General features: G+C 36.0%; 1 non-coding gene across 1 annotated transcript; it reads left to right on the forward strand.

Moving 5' to 3' along the window:
• Positions 1-11,275: 11,275 nt before the first annotated feature.
• Positions 11,276-11,380, forward strand: LOC116882078. Its single transcript, XR_004385543.1, has one exon. It is a non-coding gene; the product is annotated as a U6 spliceosomal RNA (small nuclear RNA).
• Positions 11,381-16,708: the final 5,328 nt, after the last annotated feature.

The raw sequence follows: 16,708 nt of genomic DNA on the forward strand, positions 1-16,708 counted from the left end.
TAGTTCCTAGGCTTCCATCACTTTTTTTCATCCTTTTTACTTTTTGCTTCTCTGACTGGGTAATTTTTAATATCTTAAACTCCAGGTTACCGATTCTTTCTTCTGCATGTTTAAGTCTACTTTTGAAACTCACTATTGAACAGTCTACTGAATCTTTGTTGGGATTCTTCAGTTCAGTTATTTCCTTTTTGAACTCTAGAATTTGTTTTTTTTTTAATTTATTTTTAGTTTAAAATTTTTTATGGTTGCTATTTCTTTGTCAAACTTTTTGTTTTGTTCACACATTCATCAAGTTTCTAATTTTGTTTACTTATCTGTGTTTTCTTATAGTTCACTAAATTTCCTTAAGAGTTTTATTCTGAATTCTTTGGTAATTCATAGATTTCTATTTCTTTAAGCTCAGTTATTAGACTTTCATTCATTTCTTTGGGTGGCATCATATTTACCTGATTTTTTGTGATCCCTGATTCCTTACATTGGTATCTGCACATTTGAGTAATTGGGCTCCCTTTCTAGACTTCACAGGTTTGCTTTGGCAGAGATGATTCTTCACCAGTCAGCAACATTTGTTTCTGGATGAATCCGCTAATAATGTCCTTGGCCAGGTGGGACCTACTGTTATGGTCTACTTCTGGCTGAGTCAACTGTTTGAGTTCTGAGAATGGTGATGGGGAGTGGTGTAGCTCTAGCTGAGAACAGCTGGATTGGATTGCTGGCTTGGTTACCTTTCTGAGTGAGACTATAGGATGAATTTCATGGTTGTCTGTATTTTCTGGTCAGGCTTATTAAATGGTTGGAATGGGTACTATATTTAGTATAGATGTAGCTATGAATCAGCTTCTTTGCTTTCCTGGGGCATCTGAGTGGGCTCTGTAGCTTCCTGTGTGCTCTTGTTTGGTTTCCTGGTTGGACAGGCTAAGGACTGAATGTAGTGGTGAGTGGAGGTCATCATTAGATTCTCTGCTTGACTGACCTGCACCCCAAGTTCCCTGCTGAACTGAGCCACTTTTGCTTTGCAAACTATTGGCTCTGCCTACATTTCTTAGGCTTGAGTTCCAGTAGTTCATACAGATTCCAGGAGTGGTTACCAGTCCTTCTGGTTAGATGGGACCAGAAGATAATCTCCACAGTGAGTAGAGCTATGGCTCCATTCTTTGCTTGGGCATGGGCAAAGTTGGCTCCAGGACCAGAAAAACTTACTTGAGGATCTAAATCAGGGTGATATCCCACTGAGTTCCCTGGTCAGAGTGCATTGCTGACTTTGTTCTGCAGATGGGCAAAGCTGCTGGTTGGGATTACCACATGGGCCTTGCAGATATGAACTCAGTCAACCAAGATCAATATGCTGTTGCTGTGAGCCCTCCCCTTCCTCCATCACTTAGATTTTCAGTGGCTGGGCTCTGCAGATTCCCTGCAGTCTCCGTGGTGTCAGATCAGAGTAATGCCATGGGGTGCTGCAGTAGCCTGCGTGTGTGTATGGGGGGGTGGTGGCAATGCGGTCTATGTGTAGCTGCTTTTCTTCTTTTAATGCAGTCTGTATTGGCATCTGTGGTGCAGGAGGGTGCTTTAGCCTTATGCCTGTGTTCCAGGTTACTCTCTGTGGTGGCTTGTCCTTGAATAGTTGTTAGTTGTTCTTGTGAAGGGGAGTGAAGTCAAGAATGACCTATTTTGCCATCTTGCTGACACCACCACTCCTCCACGTACCTTGGGAGTCATTTCCACTATAGTCCACCTATAATGGGAAAATAACTTCACTTTAGCTACCATTCTTTGGGCCACATTCAACTACAAGGGAAGATAGGAGCTATAGTCTAGCTTTGTGCCTAAAAGCATGAAGAAGCCCATGTCAGCAGCTAGCTGACTTTGCCAAGTACATCCTTAATATCAATTCTTTACTTTAGTTCCTTTATTGACATCCATATCTAATCAATACTTATATATACATACAGATGTGTATATATATATATATATATATACACATACATTTACTCATAGCTTCATTTATCTGCAACATACATTCATAGCTTATTTACAACTTCAACTCTCTACTTGATCTTGGATACTGTAGTTTCTCCTTAAAAATTTCACAGTTAATGATTAAAAATAGCCTGTTTTTTTTTTAATTTTGTCAGTTTCATCTTTAACATAAGTTATCATACTCATTCAGGCTACAGAAGGGCTACATGTGTCTAAATTAGTGCAATCAATATAAGTTTGCATTCTACAGAAATAAAAAAATATATTTTTACCATATTTTATATGCTAAGAACATAAAACGAGGGGCTAGACACTCTCATATGAGATGGAAGAACCACAGACATATTTTAATAAACATTAGAAAGAAGCACTGTCCTTAGACAACCTCCCAACTTCATGGTTAGGACTTCTTTTATCCTGTTCAAAGAGCTCTCTTTGCTTTTACTTCATTTTTGGATTTTTGCCAGAAGATAAAGAGTATGAGTTATTGGAGCTATACAACCAAACTGGCAGATAATTTAATAATTCTGGTTGACTTCTTTGTCATATTGATTCACTTATTTACTTACTGCAGAGGAATATATATACTGGACTGTCCTATTAAGTGAGCTTATGGAATCATACCAAGAATGTATGTATGTGTGTGTATTTCTCTGAAGTAGACATCAGAACTGTCTAGGTAATACATTGAAGATTTATAAATCAATATGGTTTTGTGATTTTATTCTAAAATGATATACATTGCTCACTTAAGTGTCTATGAAAATATGTCTGCATTAATAATCTGAAAATATCACTAATTATGAACCAAAATAATGTCCATGTTTCTGGAATTCTTTTGATGACTCTGTTCTGCATTTCTAACTGACATCTGTCTCTTTTGAAGTTATATACATTTTAAAATTTGTCTCTGGTTCGGTTGTTTAGCTTCTTAATTTCACATATTCCATTTAAATTGATATAACTATTATCTCTGGTTTTATAAACTTAAAACATTCACTCCAAAATATTACAGAGTTTTGAAAATGGGGTAATTTCCATTAATTCAAATGTTAATTCATTGTAAAATGCTCTTTTATTTAGAGTTCAAGAACTGGCGCATTTCTGAGAATAAGAAGGCATTTCTCTTTTTTAATTTTACTTTAGTTCCAGTATAGTTAACATGCAATATTATATTAGTTTCGGGTGTACAATATGGTGATTAAACAATTCCGTACATCATCCAGTGCTCTTCAGAAGTGACTCCTTAATCCCCATCACCTATTTCACCCATGCCCCCACCTTCCTCCCCTCTCATAGTGATCAGTTTAGTCTCAATAGTTAAGATCCATTTCTTGGCTTGTCTCTCTCTCTTGCTTATTTGTTTTGTTTCTTAAATTCTACATATGAGTGATATCATATCATATTTGGCTTTCTTTGTCTGACTTATTTTACTTTGCATTATATTCTCTAGATCCATGTGTATCATTGCAAAGGGCAAGATTTCATTCTTTTTTGTGGCTGAATATTATTCCATCTTCTTTATCTATTCATTTGTTGATGGACCCTTGGGCTGCTTCTGTCTTTGGCTACTGTGAATAATGTTGCTGTAAGCATGGGGGTGCATGGATATCTTTGAATTGGTGTTTTTATATAAGAAGGTATTTCTTAAAGCATTATAACACAAACAGCATCAGTAAATATTGAATACCTGTAAAAGATTGTTGTTGTGACATTGTCCTTAAGTGGCTTGTATTACACATGACTTTGTTGTTTGAAGGCAAACACATTATATAAATTAATATTTGAATAAATATTGAATAAATAATAAAGAAAGAAAGAATAAATAAATAAATATTGAATAAATAAATAATATATGTCTACAATATTCAGGAAGGTTTGACACTGGTTGAGGAATCAATCTATGGCCAAGTAGCACAATGCATGTATGACATCTACACTCATTTTTTTTTCTACCATGATTTTATAGATTGTCATTTTTAGGACTAGCTTTCCAGACATCGTTTATTACTTCCTGAGTATTTTTTGTACTATTTAAGTAATCTGCCACTAACTGAGCAGTGGTATAAGCTTAGAATTGTGAGCTAGAATGATCACATTTTATGTATATTCAGTCAATTTATAATGAAGAATTCAGACCAAATTTGTATTTGTAGGCAATTATTTGATTACTTTTATATTTTCCTCATTTTTCTTCATGCAATCACTTATTGTGCACAGCCAATCATAGCTTACCTTTGCATTCTTGACTTTCTCTAAGTAAGGAATATTTTTAAAACTGCATTTTCCTCAGTAGTCCCCAAAGTAGTCTCCTCAGTAGTCTCCAAAGCATGACCTTATTAGCCCTGTCTCCAAATGAAGCTTGAAACCATCAATTTGTATAATATGTGAATGCCACTTCTATTTTTCCACTACTCTCTGTCTAACAATAGTGTTTTTGTTTTCCTGCCTACCAGGAAGTATAACTACTCACTATTTAATATAGAAAAATCCCTATGTTACAAATACCTTTTTCTTACAGTGTTTCAGAGAAGTAATACATCGCCTTCTTTTGGCCGTTTCACAGATGAGCATTTTGAAGAACAGAAATATATCAAATAACAGTGGTAGCATAACAAAAATCCAAATTCTTAAGCTGGGTCTATTTTAGTTAAATCTTGTGGAGACTTCATTAAAGTTTCATCTCACCTTTTCTCTCTCATTGTTTTTAAATTATTGAAAATTATTGTAAATTTCATTTCTCAAAAACCACTCTACATTGTTACAAATTTCCAAACAAAAGAATTTTTAGACAAGGGGAAATGAAAAAAAGAATCCCAACTTTGTAAATAGAAAATTCTAGAAATGCCAATTAGTTCCATTTGTACAGTATGATACCCAAAGAAGAATTAGAGGAGGATTTTTTGGAGTTATTTTTATGAACATATAATGTATTATTTGCCCCAGGAGTACAGGTCTGTAAATCATCAGGCTTACACATTTCACAGCACTCACCATAGCACGTACCCTCCCCACTGTCCATAACCCAACCACACTCTCCCTACCCTCTCAATCCCCAGCAACTGTCAGTTTGTTTTGTGGTATTAAGAGTCTCTTATGTTTTGTCTCCCTCCCAATCCCATCTTGTTTCATTTTTTCCTTCCCTACCCCTCTCAACCCCCCACCTTGCCTCTCAAATTCCTCACGTCAGAGAGATCATATGAAAATTGTCTTTCTCTGATTTACTTATTTTGCTCAGCACAATACCCTCTAGTTCCATCCATGTCATTGCAAATGGCAAGATTTCATTTCTTTCGATGGCTGCATAGTATTCCATTATATATATATACCACCTCTCCTTTATCCATTCATCTGTTGATGGGCATCTGGGTTATTTCCATAGTTTGGCTATTGTGGATATTGCTGCTATAAACACTCAGATGCACGTGCCCCTTTGGATCACTGGATTTGTATCTTTAGGGTAAATACCCAGTAGTGCACTTGCTTCATAGTAGGGTAGCTCTATTTCCAACTTTTTGAGGAACCTCCACACTGTTTTCCAGAGTGGCTGCACCAGCTTTCATTCCTACCAACAGTGTAGGAGGGTTTCCCTTTCTCCACATCCTTGCCAACACCTGTCATTTCTTGACTTGCTAATTTTAGCCATTCTGACTGGTGTGAGGTGGTATCTCGTTGTGGATTTGATTTGTATTTCCCTGATGCCAAGTGATGTGGAACACTTTTTTCATGTGTCTGTTGGCCATCTGGATGTCTTCTTTGCAGAAATGTCTGTTCATGTCCTCTGCCCATTTCTTGATTGTACTATTTTTTCTTTGGGTGTTAAGTTTGATACGTTCTTTATAGATTTTGGATACTAGCCCTTTATCTGATATGTCATTTGTGAATATCTTCTCCCACTCTGTCAGTTGTCTTTTGGTTTTGTTGACTGTTTCCTTTGCTGTTCAAAAGCTTTTGATCTTGATGAAGTTCCAATAGTTCATTTTTGCCCTTGCTTCCCTTGCCTTTTGTGATGTTTCTAGGAAGAAGTTGCTGAGATTGAGGTCGAAGAGGTTGCTGCCTGTGTTCTCCTCAAGGATTTTGATGGATTCTTGTCTCACATTGAGGTCTTTCATCCATTTTGAGTCTATTTTTGTGTGTGCTATAGGGAAATGGTCTAGTTTCAATCTTTTATATGTGGGTGTCCAATTTTCCCAACACCATTTGTTGAAGAGACTGTCTTTTTTCCATTGGACATTCTTTCCTCCTTTGTTGAAGATTAGTTGAGCATAGAGTTGAGGGTCTATTTCTGGGCTCTCTATTCTGTTCCATTGATCTATGTGTCTGTTTTTGTGCCTGTACCATACTGTCTTGATGCTTACAGCTTTGTAATAGAGCTTGAAGTCTGGAATTGTGATGCCGCCAACTTTGGTTTTCTCTTTCAACATTCCTCTGGCTATTTGACGTATTTTCTTGTTCCATATAAATTTAAGGATTATTTGTTCCATTTCTTTGAAAAAGTTGATGGTATTTTGATAGGGATTGCATTAAATGTATAGATTGCTTTAAGTAGCATAGACATTTTCACAATATTTGTTCTTCCAATTCATGAGCATGAAACGTTTTTCCATTTCATTGTGTCTTCCTCATTTTCTTTCATGAGTATAGTTTTGTGAGTACAGATTCTTTGCCTCTTTGGTTAGGTTTATTTCTAGGTATCTTGTGGTTTTGGGTGCAATTGTAAATGGGATCAACTCCTTATTTTTCTTTCTTCTATCTTGCTGTTGGTGTATAGAAACTCAACACAAACACACAACAGACGATCACATCAAAAAATGGGCAGAAGGCATGAACAGACACTTCTCCAAAGAAGACATACAAAAGACTAACACACACATGAAAAGGTGTTCATCACCGTTAGCCATCAGGGAGATTCAAATCAAAACCACATTGAGATACTACTTACACTAGTTAGAATGGCCAAAATTAACAAAACAGTAAACAACATGTGTTGGAGAGGAGGGGAGAGGAGGAAGGGGAACCCTCTTACACTGTTGGTGGGAATGCAAGTTGGTGCAGCCACTTTGGAAAACAGTGTGGAGATTCCTTAAGAAATTAAAAATAGAGCTTCCCTATGACCCTGCAATTGTAGTACTGTGTATTTACTGCAAAAATACTGATGCAGTGAAAGAAGGGCTACCTGTACCCCAATGTTCATAGCAGTGATGGTCACAGTCACCAAACTGTGGAAAGAACCAAGATGCCCTCCAATGGATGAATGGATAAAGAAGATATGGATAAAGAAGATAATACAATGGAGTATTATGCCTCCATCAGAAAGGATGAATACCCAACTTTTCTATCAACATGGACAGGACTAGAGGAGATTATGCTGAGTGAAATAAGTCAAGCAGAGAGACTCAAGTATCATATGGTTTCACTTACTTGTGGAACATAAGGAATAGCTCATTGGTGATGGATAGGAGAAGTGAATTGGGGGAAACTGGAGGGGGAGACAAACCATGAGAGACTCTGAACTCTGAGAAACAAAATGAGGGTTTTGGAGGGGAATGGTGCGGGGGGTTGGGTGAACCTGGTGGTGGGTATTATGGAGGGCACATATTCCATGGAGCACTGGGTGTGGTGCATAAACAATGAATGCTGGAACACTGAAAAGAAATAAAATAAAATAAAATAAAATAAAATAAAATAAATGTAACTGATTTCTGTGCATTGATTTTATGTCCTGACACTTTACTGAATTCCTGTATGAGTTCTAGCAGTTTTGGAGTGGAGACTTTTGGGTTTTCCACATAAAGTATCATATCATCTGCAAATAGTGGGAGTTTGACTTCTTCTTTGCCAATTCAGATGTCTTTTATTTCTTTTTGTTGTCTGATTGCCGAGGCTAGGACTTGTAGTACTATATTGAATAACAGTGGTGATAGTGGACATACCTGCCATGTTCCTGACCATGAAGGAAAAGCTCTCAGGTTTTCCCCATTGCCAATGATATTCTCTGTGGGTTTTTCATAGATGGCTTTGATGATATTGAGGTATGTACCTAGAGGAAGATTTTAAGCTGTATATATTAGCAGAAAAAAATGACACTGAGTATCCAACATTTCTGCAATAGTGTTTAGAATAGTTTATAACTAATGGACATTTGAAGCAAAAAGTTTAAATACTCCTTAAAGCTTATGGTATTGAGAAGAACTTAGATTTCAATTACAAGTTATTTTTTTTTCCTAAATTGTTTTCAACTTGTTAAAGATTCAGCTGCAGGTAACAGATATATTTTTTGGAATTTAAAGATTTATTCTAACTTTATGAGTTTCAAGTCCTGAGAAGCACATATTTGAAATGTACATATGGTTTTACATTTTGTTGAGTGAGCCACACTTAATTTTAAAAGAGAAAAGTGAATCAGACATTACTTTTCCACTAGATTCTATAAAACATCAAGTCTGGATCAGATATGTGAAACTCAATATAGAATTTTAGTAGTTTAAAATACCTAGGGGCACAAAATAGAGGATAAGTGTGCTCATTAAATATACATTTAAGGCACCATTTAACTGAATATGTTTATAAGGAATTGAGCTTTTTATATTCAATGCAAATTTGTAAGACCCAACATCATAATACAGTAGTAAGTGGGGATATTGGCTATGGAATGGGCTTGGAAAGGAATAATTTTCTGGTGATCTTATTATCTCAACATAATGTTATACACGAAACTGAAGAGCATGTAGCTCTTACAGAGGCCAGTACAGGGTGCTTTGCATCTTGATTGTGTTATGTTAGTTATTTTGAAAGAAAAATTATCTATCTATCTATCTATCTGTCTATCACCATCATCATCTAACAAGTCTAAGTGGCGACAAAACTTTATTGATACAAACCATTTGTCTCAATATTTTTGTCTCAGGATAAAAATTAACTGAAAATATTCTATTAATTTCATAGTAAGTAAGTAAAACCATCTTCTTGCTTCTTTTTTTATCTTTTTTTTTCAACCGTCCTCTTCTTGATAATCACTTTAGAAGTTATATTGCAACACATTAGTTTCTCTGTTTTCTCAGGACAGTGGTTTGTATTATAATTATCTGACAATTCTTACTTCAAAAGTCCCTTTTGAGATAACCAAGTCTAGTTAACTTTCATTAGTATTAATTTCATAATTTAGTCTTGTTTTACTCTGAGTTCCATACCTAGAAAAAGAAGACTTTTAAGCTTTGACATTCAAAAACTGTGAATGAAAAGTTATTCTTACCAGCCAGAAAAAAAAAAAAAATTGACTTAGAAAAAAGTGAACGATTTTCCACTTTGAAATTGCTGCTCCTCAGTTCCCAGAATGAAGTGGATAGCAGTTAGTAGCTGAATTCTTGAGCATATTTATAAAATTATACATAATTCTAGCACCTAGACATATGCACTAAAAGTTTTGTGAAGTGGTAAACACTTACAACATTATTTGTTTGAAATGTTTTGATTTATTAAGAATGAGTTATATCCATATTCAAATATAAAAACAAAATTATTTCAAAGTCATGTATGAATAGGAATGGCACATCTACCTTCTCCATCTGTAAGAAAGTGATAATTGTTGTCATGGGCTGTACTTAAGGCAAGACACAAATACTTTATAATTTTGTCAGAAGAAGTAGGATTCTATTACTTTTTTGTTGAATTTTTTCAAGCTCCTGCTTGCATAGTTCAATTTGTTTTTCTGCAAAATGGGACACATAAGCTACTTCATATCAGTTGCACCCCAAGATGTTACAAGGTGGGTATTTGGATAACCTACTACTATGTCAATTATTATTGGAGCAATTCATATGTATTTACGTATACCACTAGGGTTTCTGTTAATAATAGAATCCAATTACATGAAATGATCATTTAGTGATTTGAAGAAACTGATTTTTCTCCAAAGAGTAGGTTTCTCTCTCTGGAAATCAAACCCTCTCTAGCATTTCAGAATTTGTAAAATCCTTTTTTAAGATCCACAATAGGGAATATAAGACAGGGGGCAAACCATTAGGGCTGGCAAGACACTACAAAACCTATCAATGACACACTAGTTTAAAGAAGTGTTTAATCACTTTTATATGTGTTTCTAAGTATATATGTCCTTTTCTGTCACTAACTGTAAATCTATGAGGGAAGTATTTGTCTCTTTTAGTAACAGAGTAGAAATAATGGATCAATTTGAGATTAATACAAAATTAGAATTCTTGTAGGCATATATTAAATGCTGAAGAAAGTATAGCTGCCAAATCATTGGCTTTTCAGTGGTCTCTAATCTTTATATTACAGAATTCAAAGCCACTTGAGCAGAATATGAGATTTGGGAAAAGAGACAGGACAATTTACTAAGTGTGGTTTTTTTCTTAAATATTTTATAAAGTCAAGTGATTTCCCCATTCCTTTAATATTACAATTTTGTGGACATTATATTGACAGCTCCAGGTAAATTAACTTCTAAAATAAAACAATTTTATGACATTTGAATGGGTTTCCTTGTTGCTAAAGCAATAAGCTTCACTGATACAAATCCGAGCATAACATATGGTCTCAGCCTTAGGCCAGGGTGTTCCATTTGAATTATTCCAGGCTTTTCCTTATAGTGCTGTGCTTCAAACATGAAACCAATTACCCACTTCAGTCAGACAATTGAAAGGCTGCAGGAGAAATACTCTAATAGATGGGGAGGTGGGTAAAGGACTATGATTTGTGTGGTAATCAGCAAGAGAAGGTCAATTGTAATAGAATAGACTGGTTTTCAAGACAGAGCTAATGTAGGATGCCTTCCACTCCACTGAGGGATGCTATCAATAGATTTGTTGTTTTCATTACCAAGAATGTCACTTACTGACAAGATAGATAAAGGAAGTGTGAAGAGCCTGTTGATGGATCAGGTGATTAAAACCTAGGTCTTGATGAGCAATTAGCAAACTGATGACCTGTTTGAAGCCTGGGGTTGGGAGGTTAAAAGAAAGGTGTTATGCAAATGTCTACCTGAGAAGAATAGACTTGTGTTCTTTAAGATTTATGTTCAAACTCTAAGATTCATAAGAGGAAGGCTGAATAAATATGCCTTTCCCCAAGATACACCACTTCTCCCTATTCTGTAAATCATTGAGTTTCTTCTTCACAGAGAAAAGAGAAATGCAAAAGAATGCCTACTGATCATACCACACATATTCTTTTTTAATAATCTATTTCCTGAAAATGGGAGGACCTAGAAGCTCTAGAAAGAAAAGAATACATTGAGTTCATGAGATCTCTATTTTTCTTTAAGAGTCTTGCGAAAATTGTTCTCTTCGGCAGCACATATGCTAAAATTGGAACAATGCAGAGGAGATTAGCATGGCCCCCGTGAAAGAATGACATGCAAATTCATGAAATGTTCTATATTTTGGAGAAAGGGAAACCCTCCTACACTGTTGGTAGGAATGCAAGCTGGTGCAGCCACTCTGGAAAACAGTCTGGAACTTCCTCAAAAAGTCACAAATAGATCTACTCTATGACCCAGCAATTGCACTACTGGGTATTTACCCCAAAGATACAAATGTAGTGATGCAAAGAGACATGTGCACCCCAATGTTTACAGCAGCAATGTCCACAATAGCCAAACTATGGGAAGAACCTAGATGTCCATCAACAGATTGATGGATAAAGAAATGGTGCGTGCGCACACACACACACACACACACACACACAGTGGAATATTATGAAGCCATCAAAAATTGAAATCTTGTCATTGACAATGACATGGATGCAACTAGAGAGTATCATGCTGAGCAAAATAAATCAATCAGAGAAAGACAATTATCATATGATCTCACTAATATGAGAAATTTTAGAAACAAGTCAGAAGATCATAGGGAAAGGGAGGGAAAAATGAAATAAGATGAAACCAGAGAGGGAGACAAACTGTAAGAGACTCTTAATCTCAGGAAACAAACTGAGGGTTGCTGTGGGGTGGGGTGGGAGGGATGGAGTGGCTGGGTGATTGATACTGGGAAGGGTATGTGCTATGGTGAGCTCTGTGAATTGTGTAAGACTGGTGAATCACAGACCTATACCCCTGAAAAAAATAATACATTATATGTTATGTCAAAAAAAAAAAGAGTCTTGTGAAGAGTCAGTCACATAGCCAGATGATTCTTCTTATAAATTATAGTATATAGTAAAAGCAAAACAAATGGCACTGTGAATCTAGTAATCCAAAAGGCTTTTACTAGAGATATCAAATAGATTTTTATAAAGATAAGTCCTAGGCTGAAGGAATGACTTACTCCAGGCTAATCTTATTCAAGTTCTTGTCTCCATTCTTCATGATAACCCATCAGGCTACAATAGAGCACTCCCTTATTTTAAGCTTAATCAAGGCTCCACTTCCTCTCTCCCTCAGTAGAAAATATCCAACAGAGCATTTTGCTTCAGGCATTAGGCTACCAGTGGATCACCTTCAACTATGACCTATGTATAAATTACTATGGAGGGGCGCCTGGGTAGCTCAGTGGGTTAAAGCCTCTGCCTTCGGCTCAGGTCATGATCCCAGGATCCTGAGATCAAGCCCCACATCGGGCTCTCTGCTCAGCGGGGAGACTGCTTCCCTTCTTCTCTCTCTGCCTGCCTCTCTGCCTACTTGTGATCTCTATCTATCAAATAAATAAATAAAATATTTTTAAAAAATTTCTATGGAAAGAAGTAGAGGGAAATTAAAGCCTTACAATTTAAATATACAGCATTGCAACTTTAAAAAGCTTACTTCATTAAAACTAAAACAAGAAAAAAAAATGCTCTCCTGCCCCCTTCTGCAGCGTACGTTTGTGACCTTTTGACTTTATAGGAACATTCAAATCCTAAGGGTATGAGATACTTTCAAAACAGCAATAACTGCATTGAGTGAGGCTCTCCTTGACTGCAGGCGCTCAGATACCTTAACTAATCAGCTGAAACTCAAAGTGAATGGTTGGAGATGCAAAAGGAATTTGAGATTCAGTTGGTATTAAGGATGGGTGCTCAGTGGGTTAACCCTCTGCCTTTGGCTCAGGTCATGATCTCAGGGTCCTGGGATGGAGCCCAGCACTGGGCTCTCTGCTCAGCGGGAAACCTGCTTACCCCTCCCCCTCTGTCTGCCTCTCTGCCTGCTGGTGATCTCTCTCTCTCTGTCAAATAAATAAATAAAATCTTAAAAAAAAAAAGGATCTTACACTGAGAAAACTGATTGTTAACAGGACCAACTATACCTATGTGAGCTCTCTAAAATTTCAGTTAAATATCAGTTAAATATCAAAAGCCATTTAACTAAAAAACAAAACAAAACAAAACCAAAAACGAACAGCCCTGTGTTAATAGAGCCATCCTTGGCTTTTTGGCACATCCTAAATGAAGTATGTCTTTGGTGGTAGCCCTTACAATGTGGAACAGCCATCTGCTCACAATATCTGATTGCTGTTTATTCTGTGAGAGCTTTCCTGCTTCCAGCACTTAGGACCAATTAGCTGATGCCCAAGGATCTTGATGCTGCACTTTACTGGGCAATTAGAGGAGGCTAGAGTCCACAAGAGCTTTAAGGGGTAAAGAGATGCTTTGCTAGCAGCTACGTTTGAGTCAAGCTTTAAAGCACGAGAAAGCATCATGTAAATACATCTCTAGGAAAAAGAGGAAGATTTTTAAGGCTGATGTCAAAAGAAGATACAATCTTTTCTAGTACAACCTTTTTCTACTGCCTTCTCTAAAAGTTAAGGAAATCAGTTTCCACATTTTTCTGGGGCAGGACTTTTCATGGTTAGAAAAGGAAATGTTTTTAATTGCCTTTGTCACATGCTTCCCTAAGCAATTTATTTTCCCAGCAGTTAAACTGTCTTTTTTGGTTATTTGGTGAGCATAGCCTCTGGCCTCAGTGCAGATTTTAATTTTTAAATATCAGGCTGCTGACGATGCTGCAGAAGATGCTTCTTCTGTTGGTGTGTGAAGGGGAACTGTCTAGAATTCTTTGACTTCCTTAAGCAATTTTATTTCCTGTTATAAATTTAAGAATATGTTCTTATTAAATATTTTAATGGATTATTCTGTAGACTTTTATGTTCAAAGAGATTTTTTTCTTAACAAATGAGTTGAAGAGACAAAGCTTGTGTATAAACATTTTTTCCTTCTCTTTCTGACCTCATTTTTCTTCAAGTTGCACATAGGTTTTGTTAACTATGGTCAGGTAAACTTGATGAAAATGTTTATTCTACAACAAAAGTCTAAATATTTTCAATGAAAATATTTGTTTTTCAATGAAAATTTTGTTTTGCCTGTTTTTTTCCTAGTATTTCTTCTTTTTTTTTTTTAAAGGATTTTTATTTTATTTATTTGACAGAGAGAGATCACAAGTAGATGGAGAGGCAGGCAGAGAGAGAGGGAAGCAGGCTCCCTGATGAGCAGAGAGCCCGATGCGGGACTCGATCCCAGGACCCTGAGATCATGACCTGAGCCAAAGGCAGTGGCTTAACCCACTGAGCCACCCAGGCGCCCCCTAGTATTTCTTCTTACATCAAACTTTTTATATAGGTGTGTTCAGCTAGACAAAGCTTTCTCTATATAAATCTTAAGTAATGAACCATGTTCATGACTGTTTTACAAGTACCTGTTTGCTATGAGGAATTATAAAATTAATTAAGCAAATCAATTCCCTATTTAAGTAATAAGAGGTCAGCAAATAAAAGATGCTTCCCTTCTGGAAAACTTCAAAGAGGGTTCTCAGATTTCTCTTATGACATTAATATACAGCCAATACTTCTGATTTACTTTTTTCCCCTATGTGATCAAACTGAAGAAGGTATGTGGCATTTAGAGGGTATTTTAACTGAACAACAAATATGACCAAGAATTGTTCATGACCCAGAAATGAGCACTCCACAAAGGATAATCTGTTGTGTTGCCAAATGCTGACATCAATGCATCATAATGACTGCATCCAATTATGACAGCAAAAGGAAATCAGAATTTGTAAGTGAACTCTGAAAAAGTCAAGTTACCAATCAATAACACCATGCATCTCTTGATATCTTGAGTCAGTGTCATAGAAGGATTTTCAAGTTTCACTCTTGCAAATGAGGTTTTCACAGTGATACTGTACGGTTGAAAAGTCCTAAGAAATACTGTTTAGTTGTGAAGGAAAAGTCTTGCATAGGGGAGTGACAGATACACAAAACTATCTTGGTATAAGTTGTATAATAAATCTTATTTTAAATACTTTTCCAGCACTATGAAGACATTTTTCCTCTTAACTGTATATTCACACAATTCGATTCCTCCTCCAAAAGTTAAAATTTAGATTCTTTTATCTAATTTCTGACTTTGGCACATTTTGCATTGTGTAAAGCCAAGTGGTTTAATATTAGTCATCACCTGAAATCTATCAAAGCCCAGGAAGAAATGACAATTAACTGGGCAATAACCAAAGAAGTTTTTTTTTTTTTTTTTTTTTTCCATCTATTGTCCTGGCAGTAGATCTTGGAGGGGAAGACTACAAAGCTACTAACTTTTATAATGAAGACTCTTCAAAAAAGGCAGAATAAATCCTGAGTATTGATTACACACTGCAAGGAAAGGACTAACTGGATTAAAATTCTGTAAGAGAGGGTTTAAATTTGAAAAAGGAAGTTGTCATGATGATGTTTACTCAGGGAAATAAGAAGTCAGAGGCCAAACTTTCCAGGATATGAATGCAGATCTTCAAATAACAACGTTTGAAAAAGGAGAAGAAAAAGTTTAAAGGCCAGCACATATCAGGTGTAACAACACCTCCTTGGAAGATTCTGAGTCAAGAAAAAACATTAATGCTAAAAGAGCTCCCCAAATTACTGACCATTACATAGGCCCTGAAACGATTTATATGAGCTCAACTAGCTCCATTTTATAAGTCATAAAGTCAAGTGTTCTCTAAACACCTGATAATTTGCTCAGCATGGGGGAAACAAGACTGTGTAAAGCCTGAATCTGATTGCTAGGGTTTTCAGTCTAGCTATAGGGGCACAAAGGAAGCTGAAAATAAAATGTGACCTGTACTAACTCTAAGAGAAAGCTGTAGAAAGTAATATATAGTCAGATTGTAGCAGTCACTTCAGAAAATATAATTTGTGGTTAAAAAAAATATTTTTGAAAGCTAGAACTTCCAAATGCTTGGCTTCCTTTCATGTACTATATGTTATCTTTATTTACTTATTTTTGCATAGAATATTTTCTTCCAAGATTAAGATTAAAAATTAGCCACATATGACACATATGTATAGATTTGACAGTCAAATGTAAATCAATCAATAATCAAGGAGAAAACAGCTTCTACTTTTGATTCTCTGGATGGTAATGGCCCATTTCTGCCTTTCATTCTGGACATGATTGATCCTTTTCTCCATCAGAGGTCATCTGTGCTGCTGAAAGAGAATGTGAATTTATTTATTCAGTTGTTGCATATTAGTTCTCAGGAGTTAAAAGATTTGAACAAATACAGAGTCTTGCACTACATTACATTATCCTTTATTAGTGGGAAATTCAAGTCTAGAGATCAGTATTAAGCCATTCCCCAAAATCTGCTTGTTCTATGAGAGGGACCCCAAACTGACCTCTGATCAAGTTGTCTTAGAAGGATTTTACCCATGTTACTAATTAAATAAATAGCTGCACTTGCACTATTTTTCTTTATAGTTATGACATCAGCCCTCTCGAGGAACTTAAAGACAAACAGAGTCAA

The sequence above is a fragment of the Lontra canadensis genome, unplaced genomic scaffold (assembly GCF_010015895.1).
Source record: "Lontra canadensis isolate GAN:19392208 unplaced genomic scaffold, GSC_riverotter_1.0 scaffold80, whole genome shotgun sequence".
Taxonomy (NCBI): domain Eukaryota; kingdom Metazoa; phylum Chordata; class Mammalia; order Carnivora; family Mustelidae; genus Lontra; species Lontra canadensis.